This window comes from Lissotriton helveticus, chromosome 4_1 (assembly GCF_964261635.1).
Source record: "Lissotriton helveticus chromosome 4_1, aLisHel1.1, whole genome shotgun sequence".
NCBI classification, from domain to species: domain Eukaryota; kingdom Metazoa; phylum Chordata; class Amphibia; order Caudata; family Salamandridae; genus Lissotriton; species Lissotriton helveticus.
Window position 1 is genome coordinate 65,341,884 of NC_136063.1, and position 26,672 is coordinate 65,368,555.

Genomic DNA, 26,672 nt, shown 5'->3' on the forward strand with positions numbered 1-26,672 from the left:
GCACGCATTTGCATACACGAAGCGGCAGGCACCCTGCGTGCCTGCTGCTTGGTGTATCCAAATGCGGGGGGGTACCACAGGTACACCCCCTTTGCAACAAACACCTCGGCCTTCACCAGGGGGGCCCGCAGGGGGCCCCCAAAGCAAAGACCGCCTGCCTTTCCGTGGCGGCATTGCCGCCACGGAAAGGCTTGCCAAAATGCCCATTGTAATATGGCTGGCGGTGTCTAACAGACACCGCCACCATATTAAACATTTTCCGCCCCGGCCGCAAGGCGACCGGGGCGGTAAACAGGCGGGCGGTGTTTTTCACCGCTGCGGTCCCCCTCGCCATCCTAATATGGCGGGGGGGAATTGGGCAATGGATGTCGGGTGGATTGCCTCCGCCAGGCCGGCGGTGGCTCCCGCCAGCCTGGCAGAGGCAATCCGCCCGACATCCTAATGACCCCCAAAATGTCTACAAGTATGGACGATGAGTGACTCCTACACCTTATAACCCTCAGTGTCTTTATGTAACAGTTCCTGTACATTGTTTTGAACATTTATGGGATCTATTGTTAACAGCTGTGTAGCAGGTAGTGCCAGCTGCATCGTTTAGGCCTTTTGCAGCTGTGCTGCAAGTAGTGCCAGCTGCATCGTTTAGGCCTTTTACAGCTGCGCAGCAAGTAGTGCCAGCTGCACCGTTTAGGCCTTTCACAGCTGCGCAGCAAGTAGTGCCAGATGCACCATTTAGGCCTTATACAGCTGTGCAGCAAGTAGTGCCAGCTGCACCGTTTAGGCCTTTTACAGCTGTGCAGCAAGTAGTGCCAGCTGCACCATTTAGGACACTTTATCCGAGGAACATTTCTGATTGAGTTAGGACTCTCGCTTCATTGGCAGCAACTTTGACATTATGGTTTCAGGGCACTTGAGTCCCCCTCTGAGATGGCCAGTTGGCCAGGGAGACTGCGAGGTTTGAACAGAGCCAGGCCCTTCTTAAGTAAATGTAGTGCTAGGAAATGCTTTTCATGTTGTATGATTTACGCACCCTGTTCTGAGCACCTCTAAAGGTGACCTTATGATGACGAGGCTGTTGTGCATATTTTGATTTTGATAGTCAGATTTTGTTCCACCCTATGCTCTTTGCCCCTAATGTAAGTGATTCTCAGGAGTTTAGGGTCCAATAGTAGTCTGTTGAGATTATGGGCGTACAATGAGGTTGGTGCCGAATGTGCTTCTGTTACAGGCTGATGCAAAGTACAGTGATCACCCGTGGTCACTGGGTGCTCGTTTGTGATCTGTTCTACTTTGTCTAATTGTGCCTCGTGATGGTTTTGACAGTGGTCCAGTTGGTCCTATCATATGTAAACATTTCCCTTGTAAATATTTTCTTGTGCCAGTTGGCTTCATCTACAACTAATTGAAGGGCCCAACAAATACCCACCTCTCTTCCTGGCGGCACATTAGTTCATATTTCCTGATCCGACGTCTGGAATATGTGCCCCCTTTTCGTCCTTATACTTCTCCTCACCACCGCTTTCCAAGTAACACCCTTCTCGTATCCCCCCCGCACTCCTTCTCCTCATTTACCCAACATGGCCACCACTCAAGTTAAGGCTGGAATTAACTGCTATAAAATCATTTATCCCCCCGGCCTGACTAAAGCTTCAGTAAAACGATTGAAGCATAACACTATTGGTCATTTTGGGAGGCGCAAAAACGATTTCATTTTCTTCACTCACGACACCCTCTCTTGGGACACCAGCTTATATAATTCCCTTAACATCACCTCCTCCTCCTCCATCCCTCATGGGAAACAACTAAAGATTTCCCCCTCTGCGAATTTCAACGGCTCCCTCACCATCTCAATCTATAACAACGGTACTGTCATGATCCAAGGCAAAGACACCTGTCTCTCTCTCTTTGACCACCTCTTCCCCTCCCTACTCCCCTCCTCTGCGACCGGGTTTTCCCCTGACTCTCCATCTAGCTCCATTAATTACTCCCTTTCTCCTCCCCTGACCCCCTACACTTGAATAGGCTGCACCCTCGGGAGGCACAGGTCGGCCCTCTTCCCTCCCCCTCCATTGTGCCCTCCTCTCCCTTTCCTCCCACTTCACAGTATGCCCCCCCTTTATCACGGCAGCCATACCACTAGCTAATACACTCCTCGTCCATTCTGCACCGTCCCGGTACTCCAATCTCATCTCCTCCCCCCTATTCCTTCCTGCTACTCCCTTTTTTAGTCCACCCCTCCTCCAACCTCCTCCCCCAGCTAACTTTCCTTATGCTCCCCTTATTCCTCCCTCTCCCCCTCTTCTCAACCCCCTCCTCCCCTCGCTTCTTACCCCGATTCCTCCACATTCCCATTGCACCTCTCTCCTTCCCCCCACTCCGCCAGCAATGCTGTGCTACCCCCTTTCCCCCCTTGGTAGCCCTTTCCATCTCCCCCCATCGGGCCCAGCAGAACCATTTCCTTTCTTCAACTTCCCCTTTTCCCAACCCCCCTCACTCTGCCAGATGCCCGTTCCCTCACAGCCACCTCTCATAGCCAACAGGACCTCTCCAACCACCTCCCCTCTTTTGCCCCATAACCTCCTACACCCCTATGACACCTCACAGTCCTCCCCACTCCCTCTCCTCCACCGCCGTGATCCGCACCCATCTCCCCCTAAATATGTCCTTAATTCCTTTCCTTCGTACACGCCAACAAATACAACTCTCCCTTCACCTCTGATACACCAACCCCCGCTCTCAACCTCCAACTTTCCCCAACTATGAACCCTATACCCCAACTCTCCTCCTGTCCCCCCACCTCTCCCTGCCTTCCACCACCAATTTCACCCCCTCCTTCTGCCATCGAGACACCCAACCTTCCGTGTTGTGCCCTACTCTCTCTTGAAAATAATCTAGGCTCTCTTATCACCTCCATCTCCCAGCTTGTAGCTTCCATTTCACTTTTAAGCTCCAAGATTTCCACTTTCCCATTCACCTCAACTCCTTTGGAAAACTCTCATCTTCCCATGAGATGCACCTCGCCCCCTCACCACATCATAGCCAAGCATAACCTGTCGTCTGCAAACATCGTTCACTCACACAAGCCCTTGAATGCCACCCTTCTTCAACTTGCATCTCCGAGTAACCCAACCATCTACACTATTCCGACCATCTCTTCTGTCAGAACCAAGCATCCACCTAAACCCTCCCGTGCACCCTCCGTATACGTACAATATCCCTATCACCCTTCTTAGCCCAAATGCCCCCGTCACCAAAACAGTCTCGACAGAGCTGCGATGTCTGGTCCACAACTACAGATCTGCAATAAAACACAAACTCGAAATCTCTGATACCATCACCTTTCACAATATTGACATGTTCTTCCTAACAGAGACCTGGTTCAACGATACCTCTCACTCTATGTTTGATCTCCTATTACCCACAGGCTATTCCAATTTTAGGAATGACAGACCTATCAAAGTTGGGGGAGGTGTTGCAGTTATCTTTAGAAACTCCCTTCAACTTAAGGCTTCTCCCATCAGCGCCTTCCGCACTTTTGAATGTCTATCTCTTGAGCTTCAACTACACCACCGCTCACCCCTCAGATTCCATCTCTGTTACCGCCCACCTGGCAGCACCCTTCGTTTATGGAGGAACTCACTGACTTCATCAGTGACGAATACTTGCAAAGTGACAATCAGATCTTCGTGGGTGACTTCAATCTCCACTGGGGCTCTCTGAAAAACTCTTCCGCGAACTTGCTGGCCACCTTCCTCTCTACAAACGATCTTATCCAACACTGCACAGAATCAACACACTCTAAGGGCTCAATCCTGGACCTTGTTATTTCTAAAGCAGGCATGCTTTCTATCGCTACCCCTATTCACGTAGACTGGTCTGACCACCTCCTCATCCCATTCTCTCTTCACCTAGCATACTCTATAACTCTTGGCCAACCTAAGAGGGCTACCTCCTGGTTTTGTGACACTAAAAATATTGACACCGTTTCCCTCTGTGAATCAGCTTTGCTGTCACTTCCAAGGCTAGACCCGAACCTAGATGTTGACGATCTCACCTCCCAATGCCTCTCAGTCCTTGCAGTCGAAATCAATAACGTCACTCCCCTCCAAAGCAAAAAGAAAAGGCCCATTCCCTCAGCACCTTGGTTCAACAAATCCCTCTATGAAGAAAGGAAGCAACTAAGACTCCTCGAGAAACAATGGAGGCAAGTGCCCTCCACCGATAATTTGGCCACGCTTCGTGCAGCAAGATCCAAGTACCACAAACACATCTTCCTTGGGAAAGCATCACACTTCAGAACCCTCCTTGATTCAGCCAAAAATAGACCCAAAAAACTATTCAATCTCCTCAAGAATACTAACTGCTCCCCCCCCAACCTCCAAGTTGGAGGATTCTACAAAGAAATCTGCGGATTTCGCTGTATTCTTTGACTAAAAAGTGAAATCACTTGTGGATCAGGTCGCTCATCTTACCCCCCCCCCCCCCAGAGGAGTGCAAATCACTAACCATTTGGCAGAACTTCGACCCCATCTCTGAAGATGTCCTCCTCAAGTGCATCCTCGAAACAAAGCCCTCCAACCATTCTCTTGACCCCATCCCTAGTGCCATTGCCATTGACTTTTATACCCATTCTCTTCCCTATTGGACCACTCTGGTCAACCTCTCCCTCTGTCAAGGCTCCCTTCCTGTTCCCTTCAAAACTGGGCAGGTCACCCCTCTGCTTAAAAAACCCACTGCTGATGCGAATGACCTCAACAACTTCCGCCCCATCACTAACCTACCCTTTCTTGCAAAGATCACAGAAAGATGTGTTGCGAAACAGCTCTCTCGTCATATCAAGGACAATGATCTTCTTGACAATTTTCAGTCAGGCTTCATCCAAAACTGCAGCACTGAAACAGCCCTGCTGCAAGTGATTGATGACGCGCTGCGGATACTCGATTCGGGGGGGGGGGTCTTGCCTTCTAATTCTCCTTAACCTTTCTGCAGCCTTTGACACTGTCAATCACAAAACCCTCCTCAACACTCTTCAACAGAGAAGGGGCATGGAGGGCACTGTGCTTAAATGGTTTGCTTCCTTCCTCTCTGATAGATCCCAAATGATCAAAATAGCGGACAGTCTGTCATCTCCTTTGGCGGTAGGTCAAGGTGTTCCTCAAGGCTCTATACTTGCACCCACATTGTTTAATCTCTATTTGGAACCACTGGGAAATCTCCTAAGTAAATCCGGGGTCCACTATCAACTCTACGCAGACGACACTCAAATCTACCTCAAGGTTGCCTCCACTCACGATCTCTCCGTCCTAAGCTCTACTCTGGACTCCATTCAAAACTGGATGTCAACACATCAACTGATTCTGAATCCCTCCAAAACTGAATTCCTCCTCCTCTCCTCCTCACTTTCTCCTCCCCCGGTTCAATCATGGATGGACCAGATGAATCTACTGAATAATAAACCCATCATTGTCGACAGCGCAAAATCCCTTGGTGTCATACTCGACACAAAACTCAATCTACTCTCCCACATTAATTCAATTGCAAAGTCTGCTCGATACCAACGGCGCCTTCTCTGGGGGATTTGTCGCTTCTTCCCGGAGCATGACCTTAAAACCCTGGTCCAATCGCTAGTCCTCTCCAGACTGGACTACTGCAATTCTCTTCTTACTGGCCTCCCCAAATCCCACCTGTCCCCCCTTAAGTCTGTTCTCCATTCAGCAGCTCGTTTCATTTATGAGGCCAAAAGAAGCGACCACATCACACCCATGTTATCCACCCTCCGCTGGCTTCCCATCGAGGCAAGATCTATCTACAAGACTGCCTGCATCACCCACAAAGCCTTGCACTCCTCCTCTCCTCGCTATCTGGCGAATAAACTGAAACTCTCTGGAGGCTCTAGACCATCACGAAATGCGGAAAATCTACTGCTTGAATCTCCCACTTTCAAGAAGGAAAGATTGATGGCCCAATCCTTTTCAGGCAACGCAGTGAGAATCTGGAACTCACTTCCGCCTCAGCTCCGGACCACCACCTCCTCCCAGGCCTTCAAAACTGACCTCAAAGTTCTCCTTCAAAGACACTTCCAAAGTTAATTCATGCCCTCACTATTATCTGAAGGAAGACCCTTTAGTATAGAAAATTTCTATTCTCCATGACTATGGAAGTGCCTTCCCAGTGTGTTCTTGTGGTTGGAGTGTTTGCCATTTTTTGCAGTAATACCCTTTTACCTGTGTCTGGTACTCTTTTGTAACATGCACACGTCCCTTTTCTCTTGTAACACAATTTGCTACCTCTTATATTTTGTTTGCTTTCGATACTTGCACAAGTGCCACCATTGCCTACGTAACGTTTGTTCTTGTGTTTGAGTGTCTGCCATTTATTGCAGTACTATACTTCTACTTGTACTTTGTACGCTTTTGTAACCTGCACACGTCACTTTTTCCTCCTGTAATGCACCGTTTGCTACCTCTTGTATTTTGTTTGCTCACGATTGTCACTTTTGCCTCATTTAATGTAACTTTTGCTTTTGTAATTTGTTCACTTGTAATGTTCTCATGTTTCAGTTCTGTTGCTATTGTGAAGCGCTCTGACACCTTCGGGTAAAGTCTGCGCTATATAAAAACGCATAAATAAAGGAAGGAAGTCATGACATAAATCAAATAACGACATCAAGTAAGAATACGCAAGAAGAAGAATAGCATAATTAGATAACAACATATTTACTAAGGCTCATAGATGAACTCAGCACTCTTCTCAGTTACTGTTAAATAATAATTGATCATTAAAAACTCTCAAATATATGGCACAATTGTTTCAAATAGTTGTTACTAACAAATGCAGGAAAATCCAACACTATTTTTGACAATGTTTTAATTGATCTATCATTTTTAAGGTGAAAACTTGCTGGTAGCCAACGAATTTCATTCAACTAGAACTTCTTCAGGGCTACCGATAAACATATTAAAAATATATCATCATATTACATATCTAATCACCGTTTAAAAACTTCATGTATAACATTAAAAACAATGTATGCATTTAGATCTATTGTATCCAATATGTTTACAAGTCTACGTTGCCCAAGAAATATCCGCACATCCTCATGTGACGCAGATGAATGACTTATTTACTGAGCTGGATTCTTCTCTCTTCTGTTATTTCACACATTGCATTTCAGCCTGAGATTCGTGCCTTTTAAATGACTGACCGCCGTATCCAGAGAGGAGCAACGCAATTCTAAGGGTCATCAATAGCGCCTTAGATCTGAGAGCAGCAGAGAGCGCTACATGAGAGGTGAGGCGGGGGCAGCCCCCCCCCCCCCCCCCCCCCCCCCGCAGTGATGAAAGGGGAGGCGGATGTGGGAGGGACGGATCACGAGGCTGGGAGATACCAAGGGCCAGGCAGGGGGGGTGGGAGTCCCTCGTGCCCAGTAGGGGGGGGGCTTAGGGACCGGTGCCGCCCCCGGGCGGGTCCGTCAGGTCTGGAGGTGGGGTGTCCTGTAGGGGGGTCTGTGAGTGAGGGTCTGGCGTGGCCCACCCCTTCTCGTCTTTTAGTGCGCTGGCCCAGCCCCCCCCATCCCTCGGCTGGAATGGTCTGCTCCGGAGCCGCAGCAGTTTACCAGGCCCAGGAGGACGCTGCGGACAGACTGGACTGCTGAGGCTGAGGAGCACTGCTGGGAGACCCTGAGCGAGGAGGGAGAGACCCCCGAGGAGGACAGACACCCCCCGAGGAGGACAGACACCGTCCCAGACACCCCCCGAGGAGGACAGACACCCCCCGAGGAGGACAGACACCCCCCCCCCCCAAAGGAGGACAGACACCCCCGAGGAGGACAGACCCCCCCCCCCCCAAAGGAGGACAGACACCCCCGAGGAGGACAGACACCCCCGGAGGAGGACAGACACCCCCGAGGAGCTGCGCGCACCCCCGGGACAGGGCTCGGATCCGTACCCCAAGGAGCACAGATCACCCTGAGGAGCAGGGACCCCTCCCCCGGGTGAGCAGAGACCCCCCCCCCCCCCGGATCAGAGTCTCGGTACCCCCTGGAAGAGTGGGACCCCCACCCCCCCGGAGGAGTACAGACCCCTGAGGACCAGCACCGAGGGTCGGGGTGCCCCCACCCCCAGGTAAGTGAGGCTCCAGGGACTACGAATAGGTCGGGAGGGGGGGGGGGGTCCCAATGTCGTCCTCGTCTTCCCCCTCGACCACCCAAGACATTGAGTCCCCTCTTAGCATCATGTGCACTCCTTGACCACCCACAAAATCAACGGGGTCCCATGTTTTGGTCCCCAAAATGCACATGGTGGAAACGGGTGGCCCCATAATGTACCTGCGGGCAACATGTATGCCATAACACCCCCCCATCACCACCACCTCGATCACTGATGCCAAACGGACTCTTGGCTGTGAAAACATCAACCATGGGACAGCACTCTGCACCCTAAAACCCCACGAGCACAGGCGTCGTGGGAAATAAATAAATACATAATACCATGCAACATTTCCCAGAGTGAAAACAGTGGGGGGGGGGAACCAGGACTGGATGAAGGTGGCACACGTCACAGGAGACTGCCATGGCATGCTACTACTGCCTGAGTGCTTCCAGCCTGCCCATGTGGGCTCCATGCATCCCCACACCAGGCATTGCCCCCTATAAGGCTCTCAAGCGTCCCTCTGTCACTGGCAGCTAGTGGATGAAGGTGGCACACATCACAGGAGACTGCCATGTCATGCAGCTGCCTGGAGTCCCTCCAGCCTGCCCCATGGGGGTCCCATGCATCCCCATTATGCACCAGGCATTGCCCCCTGTAAGGCTGTCATGTGCCCCCTCTGTCACTGGCAGGTAATGGATGAAGGTGGCACACATCACAGGAGACTTCCAGTCAGCTCCCTGGAGTACCTCCAGCCTGCCCCATGTGGGTCCCATGCATCCCTATTATGCACCAGGCATTGCCCCCTGTAAGGCTGTCCTGTGCCCCTCTTTCAGCAGAAGGTACTGGGTGAAGATCAGGAAACTGCCATGTCATGCTACTGCCTGAGTGCCTCCAGCTGCCCCCTTTCCTGTCAGCGGGAGGTACAGTATGGTGAGGTGGCATCACACTAGGACCTGAGAAGAGCTGGGACTTGCCACTCTCACCCACGGCTTCCCTGTCTACCCACGGCACCTAAAATATAGACACCAGGCCTTCGCAGCAAAAAAACATGCCTGCTCAGGGATTCCTTCTCATCAGACTGTGAGTATCCAGCCCTATTTGACAACTTAATCTCCTGCACATATGAGGGATACATTTTTTTAAATTAAGACTTGGTAGCTACCCCACTAAAGAGGGCACACCGAATTGGATACAGAACTGGCCAACAAGTGAATGTAGACTGTGCATGTGGTCACATGAAACTTTACTGTATATCGTATGTGCCTGCCCAAAACTGCCTAAAGTACGCCGTATATTATTAAAACCCTAATTTCTTAAAGCAGGGGCGAGATCTGTGTTGTCATACTCCCATTTTATGCTTATCTGCTGTTTCTATTCCATTGAATTGTCAGATGATAACATTTCTAACAATTGCTGAAAAATGCTTGTATCTGTACCCTAGATATGTTTGCTTATACACTTCTGAAGGGTTATTCTAGGATTAGATAACAGAAGGTCGCTTGTTTTAAGCACTTGACGCTTTGAAGTTTACACAATTGTTCGAATATAATGTTCTGAATGTTTTTCTTATTCAGGATTTTTAGCTCCATGTTTGTTTTTGTCCCAAGTAAATTATTTAATTGAATTTTTATGATTGTATGAATTTGTATGAGTATTCTTTTTATGTACACGTGCATTTAATGTTTTTGTATGTATTATGAAGTGCTATTTTTGATGAAGTTTATTAATTAGACAAACGTACTTACTTGCCTAAAACATAGACACATTTAATTTCCTTCATATGTACCAAGTGGTCCCATGTCTGGTGTGTCGCTTTGAATCAACCCTGCTTATTGATGTTACAGGGCTTCAGTACCCAGTGCTGCTGGTGGGTAAGCTAGGATTGACTCAGTGCAAAAAGAAAAATTGATGGAGAGAATTCAGAACAATGTCATATGTTCACCCAGTACAGAGATCTGGGCCTAAATCCATCCTTTTTTTGCTCACCATGCCATTCCAGTTTGGACCCAGCCATATGCAAATCAGTCTTGACCCTGCTCCCAATGGGAACAGTCCAGTCCGAACTGCCAGGCCAGGTCCTCCCTGGACTGGAAACAAGCATCCTAGGACCGGTTTTGGGCTTTCAGCCCTCATCAGCCAGGATAGCTTGACTCCAGTGGCGTGGAGAGCACGGGACTCATGTCTGAGCATACCCGTCCCACTCGGGTGACAAATGTAAAAGGAACAATTGATGGACAGAATGCATAAGTGTCATACATTCACCCCAGTACAGAGATCTGGGCCTAAATCCATCGTTTTTATTGCTCCCCATGCCATTCCAGTTTGGACCCAGCCATATGCAAATCAGTCTTGACCCTGCGCCCAATGGGAACAGTCCAGTCCGAACTGCCAGGCCCTCCCTGGACTGGAAATAAGCATCCAAGGACCGGTTTTCAGCCCTCATCAGCCAGGATAGCTTGATTCCAGTGGCATGGAGAGCACGGGGCTCACGTCTGAGCATACCCAGCCCACTCTGGATGGACCCCCGGTGCGGCCCCAGGCCGGACACGCAGCCCCAGGCCTGACCGTGGCACGGCCCCAGGCCTGACCGCGGCACGGCCCCAGGCCAGATCCCCTGCACCCCACCAGGCCAGTCCCCCCCTTCCCCCCTCCCTGCACCAGGCCAGACGGCCCCCCCCCCTGCACCGCGCCAGACCCCTGCTTACATGCAGTCGCAGAACTAGACCTTGCGTACAGGCACAAGATAGACACGCTTACTCTCTTGTAAAGGCATCTTATAATCACTAAGTAAAAGCTTCCCCTGTGCTGGATTGCTGGGTATAAAGTGCTCCTGCCAGCTGTCGGAAGGTGTTGATTTCTGGAGCTTTTGTGAGCGGTACAAAGGCACGTGTTTGTTCCGCCTCCACGACCTGTGGCCGTCGTGCACGGATCCCTTCCACGCACGTGCACGGATCCCTTCCACGCACGTGCACGGATCCCTTCCACGCACGTGCACGGATCCCTTCCACGCACCAGCACAAGCCCCGCACTGGGTCAGTCGAGGGAGTGTGGCCCACCCCTCCTTTCCCATCATGCACCTGTGGCCTCGGAGTGTGCTGTAATCCACCAAATAAAGGTAGTGTAAAAAGTAATGTGTCAATAGCTTCCAGAGGAACCACTTCTCACCAGTCATGGTCATGGTATCGGTGTCATATCGGATGTATGCGTGGGCTGAACAATTGGGCCTTTTTTAGGTTTCTTAATATTCACGAACTATTATTTATTTTAATAACCAGTTATGTTATGCGCTCCAGGGTAGCCCGGCCGATTGTTGACTTTGTTTGTTTCACAGTTTTGCACAGAATAGGTGCCTTGTGCTTTTAGTTCCTGATTGGTTGAAACCAATAGCTAAAAATATTTGACTTTTTTTCCATTTACATTGTCGCGCTGTAGCGGATGGCCTGGCTGCAGCTGGGCGCGCGGGGCTGTCGGGATATTATAGTTTTACACCTTTATTCCCTGAGGGCTGGGTCTGCTCCACAGAGCCGTCCATCAATGGGGGAAAGAGGCGGGGCTTTTACGAGCAGTGGGCTCTGACGTGTGCTCTGACGTGTGCTGTCCGTCTGAACTGCAGGAGCTGACCAGCAGCTGCTGGCGGGCCCTGCACGGTGCACACTGCAGGCCCACACATGCACAGGGAGGGATTACATAAGAGGTTTCCATAGCAACGCAAGGTACTGCCCACCGACTCCAGCCTGTCCATGGGGTCCTGGTGTACACTGACTGTACAGCCTGACGTCGCCTGCGTGATAACATGGACCTGTGTGATAACTGTTCGCTGGTACACATCTGTATGATGGTGTACGGGGGGACAGCCTCCTTGGGCCCTGAATTCCCTTAGTGTACCTGGAGACAGCCTCCTTGGGCCCTGAATTCTCTTAGTGTACCTGGAGACAGCCTCCTTGTGCCCTGTATTCCCTTAGTGTACCCGGGGACAGCCTGCTTGTGCCCTGTATTCCCTTAGTGTACCCGGGGACAGCCTGCTTGTGCCCTGTATTCCCTTAGTGTACCCGGGGACAGCCTGCTTGTGCCCTGTATTCCCTTAGTGTACCTGGAGACAGCCTCCTTGGGCCCTGAATTCTCTTAGTGTACCTGGAGACAGCCTCCTTGTGCCCTGTATTCCCTTAGTGTACCTGGGAGACAGCCTCCTTGTGCCCTGTATTCCCCTTAGTGTACCTGGAGACAGCCTCCTTGGGCCCTGAATTCCCTTAGTGTACCTGGGAGACAGCCTCCTTGGGCCCTGAATTCTCTTAGTGTACCTGGAGACAGCCTCCTTGTGCCCTGTATTCCCTTAGTGTACCCGGGGACAGCCTGCTTGTGCCCTGTATTCCCCTTAGTGTACCTGGAGACAGCCTGCTTGGGCCCTGAATTCCCTTAGTGTACCTGGGAGACAGCCTCCTTGGGCCCTGAATTCTCTTAGTGTACCTGGAGACAGCCTCCTTGTGCCCTGTATTCCCTTAGTGTACCCGGGGACAGCCTGCTTGTGCCCTGTATTCCCCTTAGTGTACCTGGAGACAGCCTGCTTGGGCCCTGAATTCCCTTAGTGTACCTGGAGACAGCTTCCTTGGCCCTGTATTCCTTTAGTGTACCTGGCGACAGCTTCCTTGGGCCCTGTATTCCCTTCGTGTACCTGGGGACAGCCTGCTTGTGCCCTGTATTCCCTTAGTGTACCTGGGGATAGCCTGCTTGTGCCCTGTATTCCCTTAGTGCACCTGGGGACAGCCTGCTTGTGCCCTGTATTCCCTTAGTGTACGGGGGGACAGCCTGCTTGGGCCCTGTATTCCTTTAGTGTACCTGGGGACAGCCTGCTTGTGCCCTGTATTCCCTTAGTGTACCTGGGGACAGCCTGCTTGTGCCCTGTATTCCCTTAGTGTACCTGGGGACAGCCTGCTTGTGCCCTGTATTCCCTTAGTGTACCTGGGGACAGCCTGCTTGTGCCCTGTGCCCTGTATTCCCTTAGTGTACCTGGGGACAGCCTGCTTGTGCCCTGTATTCCCCTTAGTGTACCTGGAGACAGCCTGCTTGGGCCCTGAATTCCCTTAGTGTACCTGGGAGACAGCCTCCTTGGGCCCTGAATTCTCTTAGTGTACCTGGCGACAGCTTCCTTGGGCCCTGTATTCCTTTAGTGTACCTGGCGACAGCTTCCTTGGGCCCTGTATTCCCTTCGTGTACCTGGGGACAGCCTGCTTGTGCCCTGTATTCCCTTAGTGTACCCGGGGACAGCCTGCTTGTGCCCTGTATTCCCCTTAGTGTACCTGGAGACAGCCTCCTTGGGCCCTGAATTCCCTTAGTGTACCTGGGAGACAGCCTCCTTGGGCCCTGAATTCTCTTAGTGTACCTGGAGACAGCCTCCTTGTGCCCTGTATTCCCTTAGTGTACCCGGGGACAGCCTGCTTGTGCCCTGTATTCCCCTTAGTGTACCTGGAGACAGCCTCCTTGGGCCCTGAATTCCCTTAGTGTACCTGGGAGACAGCCTCCTTGGGCCCTGAATTCTCTTAGTGTACCTGGAGACAGCCTCCTTGTGCCCTGTATTCCCTTAGTGTACCCGGGGACAGCCTGCTTGTGCCCTGTATTCCCCTTAGTGTACCTGGAGACAGCCTGCTTGGGCCCTGAATTCCCTTAGTGTACCTGGGAGACAGCCTCCTTGGGCCCTGAATTCTCTTAGTGTACCTGGCGACAGCTTCCTTGGGCCCTGTATTCCTTTAGTGTACCTGGCGACAGCTTCCTTGGGCCCTGTATTCCCTTTGTGTACCTGGGGACAGCCTGCTTGTGCCCTGTATTCCCTTAGTGTACCTGGGGACAGCCTGCTTGTGCCCTGTATTCCCTTAGTGCACCTGGGGACAGCCTGCTTGTGCCCTGTATTCCCTTAGTGTACGGGGGGACAGCCTGCTTGGGCCCTGTATTCCTTTAGTGTACCTGGGGACAGCCTGCTTGTGCCCTGTATTCCCTTAGTGTACCTGGGGACAGCCTGCTTGTGCCCTGTATTCCCTTAGTGTACCTGGGGACAGCCTGCTTGTGCCCTGTGCCCTGTATTCCCTTAGTGTACCTGGGGACAGCCTGCTTGTGCCCTGTATTCCCTTAGTGTACCTGGGGACAGCCTGCTTGTGCCCTGTATTCCCTTAGTGTACGGGGGGACAGCCTGCTTGTGCCCTGTATTCCCTTAGTGTACCTGGGGACAGCCTTCTTGTGCCCCATATTCCCTTAGTGTACCTGGGGACAGCCTGCTTGTGCCCTGTATTCCCTTAGTGTACGGGGGGACAGCCTGCTTGTGCCCTGTATTCCCTTAGTGTACGGGGGACAGCCTGCTTGTGCCCTGTATTCCCTTAGTGTACGGGGGGACAGCCTGCTTGTGCCCTGTATTCCCTTAGTGTACGGGGGGACAGCCTGCTTGTGCCCTGTAATCCCTTAGTGTACCTGGGGACAGCCTGCTTGTGCCCTGTATTCCCTTAGTGTACCTGGGGACAGCCTGCTTGTGCCCTGTATTCCCTTAGTGTACCTGGGGACAGCCTGCTTGTGCCCTGTATTCCCTTAGTGTACGGGGGGACAGCCTGCTTGTGCCCTGTATTCCCTTAGTGTACCTGGGGACAGCCTGCTTGTGCCCTGTATTCCCTTAGTGTACCTGGGGACAGCCTGCTTGTGCCCTGTATTCCCCTTAGTGTACCTGGAGACAGCCTCCTTGGGCCCTTAATTCCCTTAGTGTGCCTGGGGACAGCCTGATTGTGCCCTGTATTCCCTTCGTGTACCTGGGGACAGCCTGCTTGTGCCCTGTATTCCCTTAGTGTACCTGGGGACAGCCTGCTTGTGCCCTGTATTCCCCTTAGTGTACCTGGGGACAGCCTCCTTGGGCCCAGAATTCCCTTAGTGTACCTGGGGACAGCCTGCTTGTGCCCTGTATTCCCTTAGTGTACCTGGGGACAGCCTGCTTGTGCCCTGTATTCCCTTAGTGTACCTGGGGACAGCCTGTGTACCTGGGGACAGCCTGCTTGTGCCCTGTATTCCCTTAGTGTACCTGGGAGACAGCCTCCCTGGGCCCTGAATTCCCTTAGTGTACCTGGAGACAGCCTCCTTGGTCCCTGAATTCCCTTAGTGTACCTGGGAGACAGCCTGCCTGTGCCCTGTATTCCCTTAGTGTACCTGGGAGACAGCCTGCTTGTGCCCTGTATTCCCCTTAGTGTACCTGGGAGACAGCCTCCTTGGGCCCTGAATTCCCTTAGTGTACCTGGGAGACAGCCTCCTTGGGCCCAGTATTTCCTTAGTGTACCTGGGAGACAGCCTGCTTGGGCCCTGAATTCCCTTAGTGTACCTGGGAGACAGTCTGCTTGTGCCCTGTATTCTGAAAGAGTACCTGGGGACAGCCTGCTCGGGCCCTGTATTCTCTTAGTGTACCTGGAGACAGCCTGCTTGTGACCTGTATTCCCCTTAGTGAACCTGGGAACAGCCTGATCGTGCCCTGTATTCCCTTAGTGTATCTGGGGTACAACCTCCTAGGGCCCTGTATTCCCTCACTGTACCTGGGGTCAGCCTCCTTGGGCCCTGAATTCTCTTAGTGTACCTGGGGACAGCCTGCTTGGGCCCAGTATTTCCTTAGTGTACATGGGAGGCAGCCTCCTTGGGCCCTGAATTCCCTTAGTGTACCTGGGAGACAGCCTCCTTGGGCCCTGAATTCCCTTAGTGTACCTGAGAGACAGCCTGCTTGTGCCCTGTATTCCCCTTAGTGAACCTGGGGACAGCCTGATCGGGCCCTGTATTCCCTTAGTGTATCTGGGGTACAACCTCCTTGGGCCCTGTATTCCCTTACTGAACCTGGGGTACAGCATCCTTGGACCCTGTATTCCCTTAGTGTACCTGGAGACAGCCTGCTTGTGCCCTGTATTCCCCTTAGTGTACCTGAAGACAGCCTCCTTGGGCCCTGAATTGCCTTAGTGTACCCGAGGACAGCCTCCTTGGGCCCTGTATTCCCTTGGTGTTCCTGGGGACAGCCCGTTTGGGCCCTGTATTCCCTTATTGTACCTGGGGTACAGCATCCTTGGGCCCTGTATTCCTTTAGTGTACCCGGGAAACAGCCTCCTTGGGCCCTGAATTCCCTTATTGTACCTGGGTACAGCATTCTTGGGCCCTGTATTCCCTTATTGTACCTGGGTACAGCATTCCTGGGCCCTGTATTCCCTTTGTGTACCTGGGGGGCAGTCTGATTGGGCCCTGAATTCCCTTAGTGTACCTGGGAGACAGCCTGCTTGGGCCCTGAATTCCCTTGGTGTGCCTGGGAGACAGCCTGCTTGTGCCCTGTATTCTGAAAGAGTACCTGGGAGACAGCCTGCTTGTACCCTGTATTCTGAAACAGTACCTGGGAGACAGCCTGCTCGGGCCCTGTATTCCCTTAGTGTACCTGGAGACAGCCTGCTCGGGCCCTGTATTCCCTTAGTGTACCTGGAGACAGCCTCCTTGGGCCCTGAATTCCCTTAGTGTACCTGGGGACAGCCTCCGTGGGCCCTGAATTCCCTTAGTGTACCTGGGGGCAGCCTGCTCGGGCCCTGTATTCTCTTAGTGTACCTGGAGACAGCCTGCTTGTGCCCTGTATTCCCCTTACTGTACCTGGGGACAGCCTGCTCGGGCTCTGTATTCCCTTAGTGTACCTGGAGACAGCCTGCTCGGGCCCTGTATTCCCTTAGTGTACCTGGAGACAGCCTCCTTGGGCCCTGAATTCCCTTAGTGTACCTGGGGACAGCCTCCGTGGGCCCTGAATTCCCTTAGTGTACCTGGGGGCAGCCTGCTCGGGCCCTGTATTCTCTTAGTGTACCTGGAGACAGCCTGCTTGTGCCCTGTATTCCCCTTACTGTACCTGGGGACAGCCTGCTCGGGCTCTGTATTCCCTTAGTGTATCTGGGGTATAACCTCCTTGGGCCCTGTATTCCCTTACTGTACCTGGGGTACAGCATCCTTGGACCCTGTATTCCCTTAGTGTACCTGGAGACAGCCTGCTTGTGCCCTGTATTCCCCTTATTGTACCTGGGGTACAGCATCCTTGGGCCCTGTATTCCTTTAGTGTACCCGAGAGACAGCCTCCTTGGGCCCTGAATTCCCTTATTGTACCTGGGTACAGCATTCTTGGGCCCTGTATTTCCTTATTGTACCTGGGTACAGCATCCTTGGGCCCTGTATTCCCTTTGTGTACCTGGGGGGCAGCCTGCTTGTGCCCTGTATTCTGAAAGAGTACCTGGGAGACAGCCTGCTTGTACCCTGTATTCTGAAACAGTACCTGGGAGACAGCCTGCTCGGGCCCTGTATTCCCTTAGTGTACCTGGAGACAGCCTGCTCGGGCCCTGTATTCCCTCAGTGTACCTGGAGACAGCCTCCTTGGGCCCTGAATTCCCTTAGTGTACCTGGGGACAGCCTCCGTGGGCCCTGAACTCCCTTAGTGTACCTGGGGGCAGCCTGCTCGGGCCCTGTATTCTCTTAGTGTACCTGGAGACAGCCTGCTTGTGCCCTGTATTCCCCTTACTGTACCTGGGGACAGCCTGCTTGGGCCCTGTATTCCCTTAGTGTATCTGGGGTATAACCTCCTTGGGCCCTGTATTCCCTTACTGTACCTGGGGTACAGCATCCTTGGACCCTGTATTCCCTTAGTGTACCTGGAGACAGCCTGCTTGTGCCCTGTATTCCCCTTATTGTACCTGGGGTACAGCATCCTTGGGCCCTGTATTCCTTTAGTGTACCCGAGAGACAGCCTCCTTGGGCCCTGTATTCCCTTGGTGTACCTGGGAGACAGCCTGCTTGGGCCCTGTATTCCCATAGTGTACTTGGGGTACAGCCTCCTTGGGTCGTTTTTAGGTCTTACCTGAGCCAACGCATGCGTTGTGAGACATTTAGTAACTGGGCTTTTAAAAGTGCAACCACACATTTTTGCTGGCCTAGCGCTTGCGGTTATGCACGCGCGCAGCCGCCAGCTTTCATCGCCTGATTAGGCGTCATCTGGCTTTCCTCTCGCTTGTCCGCCCCTCCCCCCTCCACAGAGCGTGTCTCGCGGCTGCGCGTCTTCTTTAATTTGGCAGCCGCGCATCTTCTTTTATTTCCTTGTCTATCTGTTCTCCCGTGACCAGTCTATTTGCTGTGCGCTCTGCTTCTCAGAGTACAGACGCGGCATAGCCCCAGCTTCCCCATCGCCATGACATCACCAGTCCCCTCTCCGCAATGCGAGCAGTAGTCATGCCTGGAGCGTCTGCACGCAGTGTTGACTCTGGGTGTAGCCCGCCCCTTTCCGTTCACATGTTCTGCGCTGTGGAGCAGAGACACTCCGATGTTAGACAGCCTCTCCCCGAGAGCAGACAGCGGGTCCTGTGTCTGCAGCTCCCAGAGAGCTGCAGCGGCCTCGAAGTATCCCCTTCACATAAACAACACATGCGTTAACCAGCGGGTTGAACCTTGCTCTGCCCTGTGCGCTGCTTTGCCAGGTCGAGATGACTTTTTCCATTCACTTTTTGTTTTTGCTGATCACTCCGGTCCGTTGTGATCATAGCTGTTCTACCATGTTACTTCAGGTGTGTATACGTTTTATAACTCGCTCCGACAGAGGCAAGCCGATGCTAAACAGCGCTTCCCTATTGTTTGTGCATATTAATGCAAGTGTTCATTGAGAGTCTGTGGAACATCCAAGCCTGCAGACAGCTCAGCTTGAAAGGGACCATGTGGCTGGCTGTGGGCAGGGTCTTCACCTGCAAATGTTTCATAAATGTGACGTAATGTGGAAAATAGCGTGCCCTGGTCTGTTGTTCTCTCAACCTTCGTGACGAGCATGTTTAAAAAAATGTTTGCGATGCACCTTTCAATTGAGTATTGGGCGGGGCTAATCATATTCAAACAAACTATCCAGCAACTGATGTCCCAGATCTGGGGAGGTCATTAAGAGGAGCCGCAGGGATTTGGCGGAAACAGTGCTTGTTATGGAAAAAATCCTCCGGAATGGACTGTCTGAGAAACCTTGCACGCTTACGAAAAAAGAAAACATTTTGTAATTAGACTGAACTTTGTAATTTGGACTTTTTACGTTCCGAGTAGCGAGGTTACGCAGGCATTAGTGAGTTTTGGCATTAACAAATCATTGTACGCCTGTGCGTTTTTGTGGAGGGTTAATGAATACTTGCGTTAGTAAATTACTTGACACGTGAATAACCATCTCCATTGGTGCGATGAAAGCCAATGAGGGGCTCCATGGAGTTTAGAGACACTTGGGTTATCTTTTCCCCTGGAAACAGAGAGCTTGCGCAGACTCCATTACAAACTGAAGGACAGGCTGGACTAAGTAACAAGCATTGGCATAGCCAATAGGTCTCGCTTTTGGACCTTATAAGTGTTTTGCCTTGCAACAGTTGATGTTGTTGCACCAAGGATATTGTGCTGCCTAACTAAATACTTATAAGGTCCCAAAAGCGAGACCTATTGGCTATGCCAATGCTTGTTCCCTTTTTGTACCTGGGGTACAGCCTGTTTGGGCCTTTCATTCCCTTAGTGCTGGGGACCAGCCCTCTTGTGCCCAGAATTGTTGGAACATTTTACATTATGACCCCTTTGAACTTCGGTGCATTATTCTTATGCAGCCTTCATGAAAGGGTTCTGAACAAATCGGAATTCGGTTATTCGCACACCTGATTGTTTTTTAGTGCAGGATGATCCGTGATTCACACACTACACAATCAGTTAATTATCATTACTGAAGAACTATAATAGTGAATATTATTTTGCAAGTTTACTCATTGTGGGAGAGCGACACGTACACTTAACACACATTATTGAACTTGGAGTGAAGTACAACTGTTCAGCTATATTTACTTGGATTCTTTAGATTATTCAGTATCTTTGGATTCATAATGGCCAGCATTCAACGACTGGAATTTTTTTTTTTTTTATCCGAACCTGTTGATCCTCCAATACAATGGAAGTTAGGGCTGGATTGGTTGGAAGCCTATGTAGAGGTTTTGAAGGAAGGAGAATGTTCATCGGAAAGGCAGTTATCTGTATTAAAACACCGATTAGGAGCCACAGAATTGGGCTAATTGAAGAATTTAGCACCATTAGAAAATTCTGGCATCAAAAACATGTATTAAACAATTGTATGAAAGGTATGGAAGAAAAGCTAATGTTTAAGAAAGATTCAGATTTTAATTAGATCTCAAAAAGAAGATGAAACAATTGATTAATTTGTGTCGGATTTGAGGGTTGGCAGTTGCGTATAATTTCGAGCACGTCATATGATTAAGTTCTGAGACATCAGGTTTTAATGAAAACTAAATTAAAAAAATACAGGAGAAGTTACGGTCAAGAGGAGAAATAAAGTTGAAGTTGCAAGAAGTATTGGAGTCGCTGAGAAAGGTATACAAGCAGTAATGAAAGTTCTGGTACATTTAACCCAGTAATAGTAAATACCAAGGATGGGAGGGACACAGTGCAAAAATACTGAAGGAAAAAAATAGTAGAAGCTGTAAGGGGTTATGCTATAGATCCTGATCTAATGAACATTTAGCTAATTCAAAACCGTATCCGGCTTTGGGCAAGGGATGTAGCTTGTGAAACAAGAGTGGGCGTTGCAGAGTTTGCAGGAGCACAGGTAGGAAAGTTAACTGCATAGCAGATGATGTTGTGGAGGAAGATTCGAGTATGCATGGAGTGGTGCTGAGTGTGCAGGATGAAATCCTAGATAGCGGGAAGGTACCAGTTAGATTGCAGAGTTCCAATTTAACTTTTGATGGTGTTCAGTTGAAGGCTTCGGATCCTTATGAGTGTTGCACCATAATGAGCAAGGATGCTTTTGACAAGTTGTGGCCTTGAAGGGAAATCTGATGGGAGTCCAGGCAGTTATATGGGACAAAGAATGCCCATGGAGGGTTTTGTGTGGCCAGATTTATAGTTTGATTCTTGAAGATGTCATGGCAAAGTATACGTTACATATAAAGGTGAGATGGTTTTGGGTTGGCTCATAGCACTGAAATGGGAATTGAATTAGATCCAAGGTTAAATCCATCAGTTTATGCTGTACACGAAACAAATGAAACTAATTTTGAGTATGAAATATTTAAAAGTGAATTTTCCAGTGTATTCAGTAAAACTTTGGGTCAGCTAAAAGATTTCAGGCACAAAATTGGTCTGCGCAACAATGTTATTCCGAAGAGACAAAAGTCACAGAATATTCCTGTGAATTATAGGCATAAATTAAAAGAAATGCTTGTCAAATTATTTGATAAATACATAATAGAATCAATTGAAAATTTGACTGGATTTCTCCAGTCGTGATTTTGCTAAAGTCAAATGGTGATTTAAGATTGTGTGTGGGCTTGAGATTGTTTCAGGGATTCTGCTCAGGAACAGAACTATGCTTTGAACCATAGAACATTTGCATGTAGGGACCATACTACCTCAGTACCTATGAGCCTGTGTCCGACAAGCTATCCTCATTTGCCCTCCTTACCTTACCAGAGAAACAAGTAAGTTGGCACCCCATAACAGAACACTTTGGCCCCTATCCAGGATCGCGGTAACAGGACGCACCCTTTCCCTCTCTCACTTGTCCACAATAAAATAAACAAAAAACACGAAGGAAGTTTAGAATGTTTATTCAAACTATTCTGTCCTAAAATGCAGTATTTGTGCCACAATTAGAAAACATATGCATACTATAAATACTGTTAGCATGGGCAATAAGCCATATATCATAAAAAGCCCGGTCATATTAGACTGAATATCCTAACTGCCTCCCTTCTACTGAAGCTAAAGGATTATATCTGAAAGATCTCTGGGATTCGTGCACCTAAGCATACACAGATGGATTTTCTACATCTCAGCTGACCTAAGAATCTCGTCTCAGCGCCCTCGCTCATTGTGTGTTTTCTCAAGCTCTTGTGCTTAGCTATATAACAAAATGTGTGTGCTCAGCAACAACGTTCTCGGTTTATGTCTAGGTGCTAGTGTCTGACCAGAGTGAATAACCAGGGGCATTGTTGTTTGACCTCGTCTAGCGTGTTCAGCCTAAATTCCAGGAAAAGAACAGAACTCAAAAGCATATGCAGGTTCCGTGTGAATGTACAATATGACACAAAGCAAATGTGTCTACATAGAAACGCATGCAAAAAAAAATGCGGCCTACAGCGTGCACACTTAGACTAACATAGGGAAAACTGCTAGGGGCCATGCGGGAAATGCATGACCAGATGTTTGAATGATGCTATTTGGGTGGAAACATTCCTCTACCAAATTTACAAGAGTTAATGTCCTCTGTTGGAGATGCTACCATTTTCTACAATAGATCTCACTAGCGCATACCATCAAATTGAACTGGAGGGCAACTTGCGGCATTTTACAGTATTTATACCACCGGAAGGGGTATTACAATATAAAAGAATGCCATTTGACCTTGCTAGTGCTTCTGCGGTATTTCAAAGAGAAATGTAGAGAATTTGTCAAAATAGACAAGGTGCAAGAATTTTCCATGATGACATTTTGATATTTGGAAAAAATAAACACGAGTATAAAAAGAATTTGAAATCCGTTTTCTCTGTGCTTATAGACAAAAAGTGACTGGTGAAAAGTGCAAGTTGGGGGAAGCGCAAGAGGAGTACTTAGGCCATGCAATAGCGAGTTAAGGCATTTGTCCAAAAGTCAGTAATGTTGAAGCAATAACAAATGCCCATGCGCCAATGTGTAAAGAATAATTGATGTCCTTCTTGAGGTTGACAGAATTCTACTCGAGATTTGTTGAGAAGTATGTTACCAAAGTCGAGCAATTAAAGAAATTGCTCAAAAAGAATGTAAACTTTTGTTGGACTTGAGAGCAAACTAAATGTTTTGTGTCTATTAAAGTTGAAATTTTGCATGCTCCTTGCTTGAGATCATTAATGATGGGGTTGATTGTATAATTTTAGTGGATTTCGGTGGATATGGAGCTCGCGCTGTTTTGTCACAAAGGAAGAAAGGTAGTGAACGGTTTGTAGCATATGCTTCACCTACATTAAGACCAGCAGAAAGAAGCTACCCAGTCATGGAAATTGAACTATTGGCGGCTGCACGGGCCGTGGAACGATGTAGATTACACACATGGGGTAGGAATTTCAAGATTTGCACTGACTACAAGCCACTAGGCAATATTTTAAGACCAGGTGGTGGAAGAAGCTTAACATCAAAGTTGGCGAGATTCATTTTTAAATTGGAAATGTATTATTATGAAATTGAGTATGTTCCAGTAAGGAAAAATACTGGAGCTGATGGAATATTGTGCCTGCCGTTGGATGTCGGAAGTTCTGAATTTGAATGTGGTGGTTATGAACGTGAAGTAGCTTTCATATATGATCTCCTATGCAAGAATATAGAGGTTGGTCAAGAGAATGAGCTGTCTGGAAAAACCATTGGTATGGTCACAGGAAATGGAGTATGATGTTGAATTAAAAACAATTAATTTGTATATTACCAAAGGCTGACCTGGTGAACAACAGTTGAGAGGAAATTGTACTACATATTGGAAAGCAAATAAGGAATTCTCTACATGTAATCTTATTCTGAGGGGATAAAGAATCGTACCTCCCAGAGTTTGTTAAATAATTATCAAAAAGAGGCATGAAGGTCATGGAAGTATACCTTCTGCAATAAGGGGGAAAAAAGAGGGCGGATTTTTGATGGCTGTGGATTAATAGTATTGTGGACCGTTGGGATAGAAATTGTGTAGTTTGAAATGCTAGCGACAAGGTTGCTAAACTGTGTGTGGTACCATTACAAACCGTTGAATTACTCGACAGACCTTGGTGCAAATTAGCAGTTCATTTTATGGGACCCCTTTCTACACTACCTACTAAAGAATCTTTTTCTTTTTTTGATTGACTATTTTTCAAAATGATCTGACGTACAGATGGTTAATAATACCATTACTGACAAACATAGAATTCCTAGAGGATGTCTTTTCTAGAGAAGGGGTTCCGGAAATCTTAGTTTCTCAGAATGGTGTGCAATTGCCGCCCTGGAACATGCAAAGGTTTTTGGGGCTTGGTTAAATTAAGCATTCAAAAGTGACTTTATACCAACCAGAAGTAATAGTCATAAAAGAAGCTATACAATTAGTGCTTAAGCCACAATTACCATGGAAGCGATCTTTACAAAAATGTTATTATAATCTAGAATATTATCTCATGCACTGAAGGGTGGATTGCCTTTTTAATTTCCAATGGTAAGGAAGCCTTCTACTAAATTGGTTCTGTGGTAGTTGAATATCAAAAATGAGGAAATGTTTGTAATCGAGATGGATTCTGGGATGAGAAGGAAAGTGGAGTCTTATAAAAACATTTTTTTAAAAAATACACATTACCAATGCTAAAATACCATGCATAGGAATTGGACAGTATGTGAGAATTATAAAAAGAGGGTTTGTAGAAAAGGGTGTGTCTTGTTGGAGACTTTAAAGGTTGAGGTTTTAAAGAATGTTGTTAAACTAGAAGATTGAAAAGTGTGGAACCAATGTCGTGTTAGTCTATGCAGAAAAGTTGGAACATGCAGCTACGCTGGTTAAGGAGAAGGTGATGTTATGGGTGGGTACATGACACTTAATGAGATGATTCGAAACGAGTGTTAAATGAATATGTAGTCTTAGGTAGGTGCTCAAAGATTTGATGTATCAAGTGTGAGTAAGGATGAGGAGTCCCGTAAAGTGCAAGAATTACAAGATTTCCAATTACGTACTACTGAACGAGAGAAGAAATTACTAGTCATTTTGATGATATTCTAGGAGAAGTTCAAAATATTTTATTACAGGGGGATGGATGGGGTACATATTTCTTTTCCATTTAATTGATGTGACTTTTAATTGAAAAGTTGTACATAGTATACTGTGAGGATATTGATTGTTTCAATGTTGTTTGTTTCAATGTTAATTGTTATCCTTGTATGTATCAGTGCCTTACTATGTCATTTAAGTTTACATTTCTTTGTTACAATGTTGTGGGACGGGAGATGTGTGGCATGTGCTTAGAATGTGATGTTGGAATTAGAATGTGGTTCAGGGATTCAGTGGGCAGCAGTTCGTGAGGGATGGATTGGCTGAGAGGTGGCTGTTGGTGACCTTGTGCTTCACACTCCACACCCTTAGGAAGGAAGGAGGGGGGCCTGGGCACTCTATCTCCGACCCTAAGAAAGGAAGACAAGCATTTGCAATGCAATAGGTCTCGCATTTACGCGAGTTTGAGCTATTGACATTGCAAATGACCATGCCTTTTACTTTTGTTTTCGTTTTTTAAAACCTAAATAAAAGGCATTGTCATTCACAATGCAACAGCTCAAACTCGTATAAATGCGAGACCTATTGCATTGTAAATGCTTGTTTTAGATTCTCTCTGCACATCAGTATGCTTGTCACCAGATAACAGAACTGCAGTCGATCTGCTGGGGAACTCTGCTCGTGTGCCCATGCCTGCGAATAGTGGAGATTGTGCCGGTTGGCAAAGTCAGGCCCAGTTACTTGGTGGTGACATCCTCTGGAGAAATTGCAGCAGTTGCTCATTGCTGTTGATGCTTCAGATCACAGTTGCGTTTAGCTGCAGTTAATTCAGTTTGCAGTCGCTCACAGCTTCAGAGCACTTGGGTTGGTCATCACAGCAGAGGTCGCACCTTTTGCAAAATAAACCGGTGAATTGAGGTTAGGTTGGAGAGGCTAGGAGACCCACTCCAAACTATGGTTGACACGTGTTACACTATCCAGGGCAGGATACGATTTCGGAGGAAGCCCCAACATTCCTGTGAACAGCAACTGGGCTCCTCCTTCTTAGCAATTGTCTCCCTATAAGGATATGTTTAATGCCATAATTAGAGCTAATTGTGTACGTCATTATAGCGTAGTTGCATGTGGTGAAATCCTCTGCTTGCTACTTTCCTGGGTTTGCAAGGTGGAAAGGGCTCATCCCCTTCCCTGCCTTGTGAAGAATCCCAGGCCGCTCTTCGAGCTGTCACTGTGGCGCACAGGAATGTATTACAGAACTCTGCGCTGCAGGGCACTACCTCTTCCCTTGTGTTTGCTCTCATTGTCTAAGAGTCGGAGCTGACTTTTGTTGTGTGTGCAGGCACAGATTTTTTATTTATTTACGCTGGGACCTTTTTCACGTTCTATTTTATAGTGTTGTAAGGGGCGGGAGACTTCACCGGAAAAAGATCCATACTTCTACACATGGACAGTGACAGCAGCAGATTTTTTTAAACTCAACAAATACACGGAGTTAAAAAAACAAGCGGACCACAAGTACATGAGCACACACTGGGCATGCCAAGATAAACAAAGGAAGGCCAAACAAGGCTGGACACCCGAAAGCCGCTGCGTGCCTCGGAGCGGACTCGCCACAGAGCTGTAACTTCCTGACTTCTTACTAACATCTCCTGTCTGTGTCCGAGTGCGGGCCGTGGACGGCGGCGGCGTGCAGGGGTGTCTGCAATGACTATAAAGAGCCGACGGGGAGGGGGCGGGGAAGGGAA

At 48.8% G+C, this 26,672-nt stretch overlaps 1 protein-coding gene across 5 annotated transcripts in view; it reads left to right on the plus strand.

Annotated features, from left to right (window-relative positions):
- GRINA (glutamate ionotropic receptor NMDA type subunit associated protein 1) overlaps window positions 1-26,672 on the plus strand; it is a 226,766-nt gene that overhangs the window by 23,814 nt on the left and 176,280 nt on the right. Inside the window, exon 2 of one of the 5 annotated variants that reach the window (XM_078686429.1) lies at window positions 7,172-7,287. The exons of 2 other annotated variants lie outside the window; for them this stretch is intronic. The gene's annotated coding sequence lies outside the window, so the exon portion shown is untranslated. Of the gene's footprint in view, window positions 1-7,171; window positions 7,288-7,593; window positions 8,121-26,672 lie in introns of those variants that run through there. 2 more of the 5 variants (XM_078686430.1, XM_078686428.1) reach the window with 2 other exon arrangements.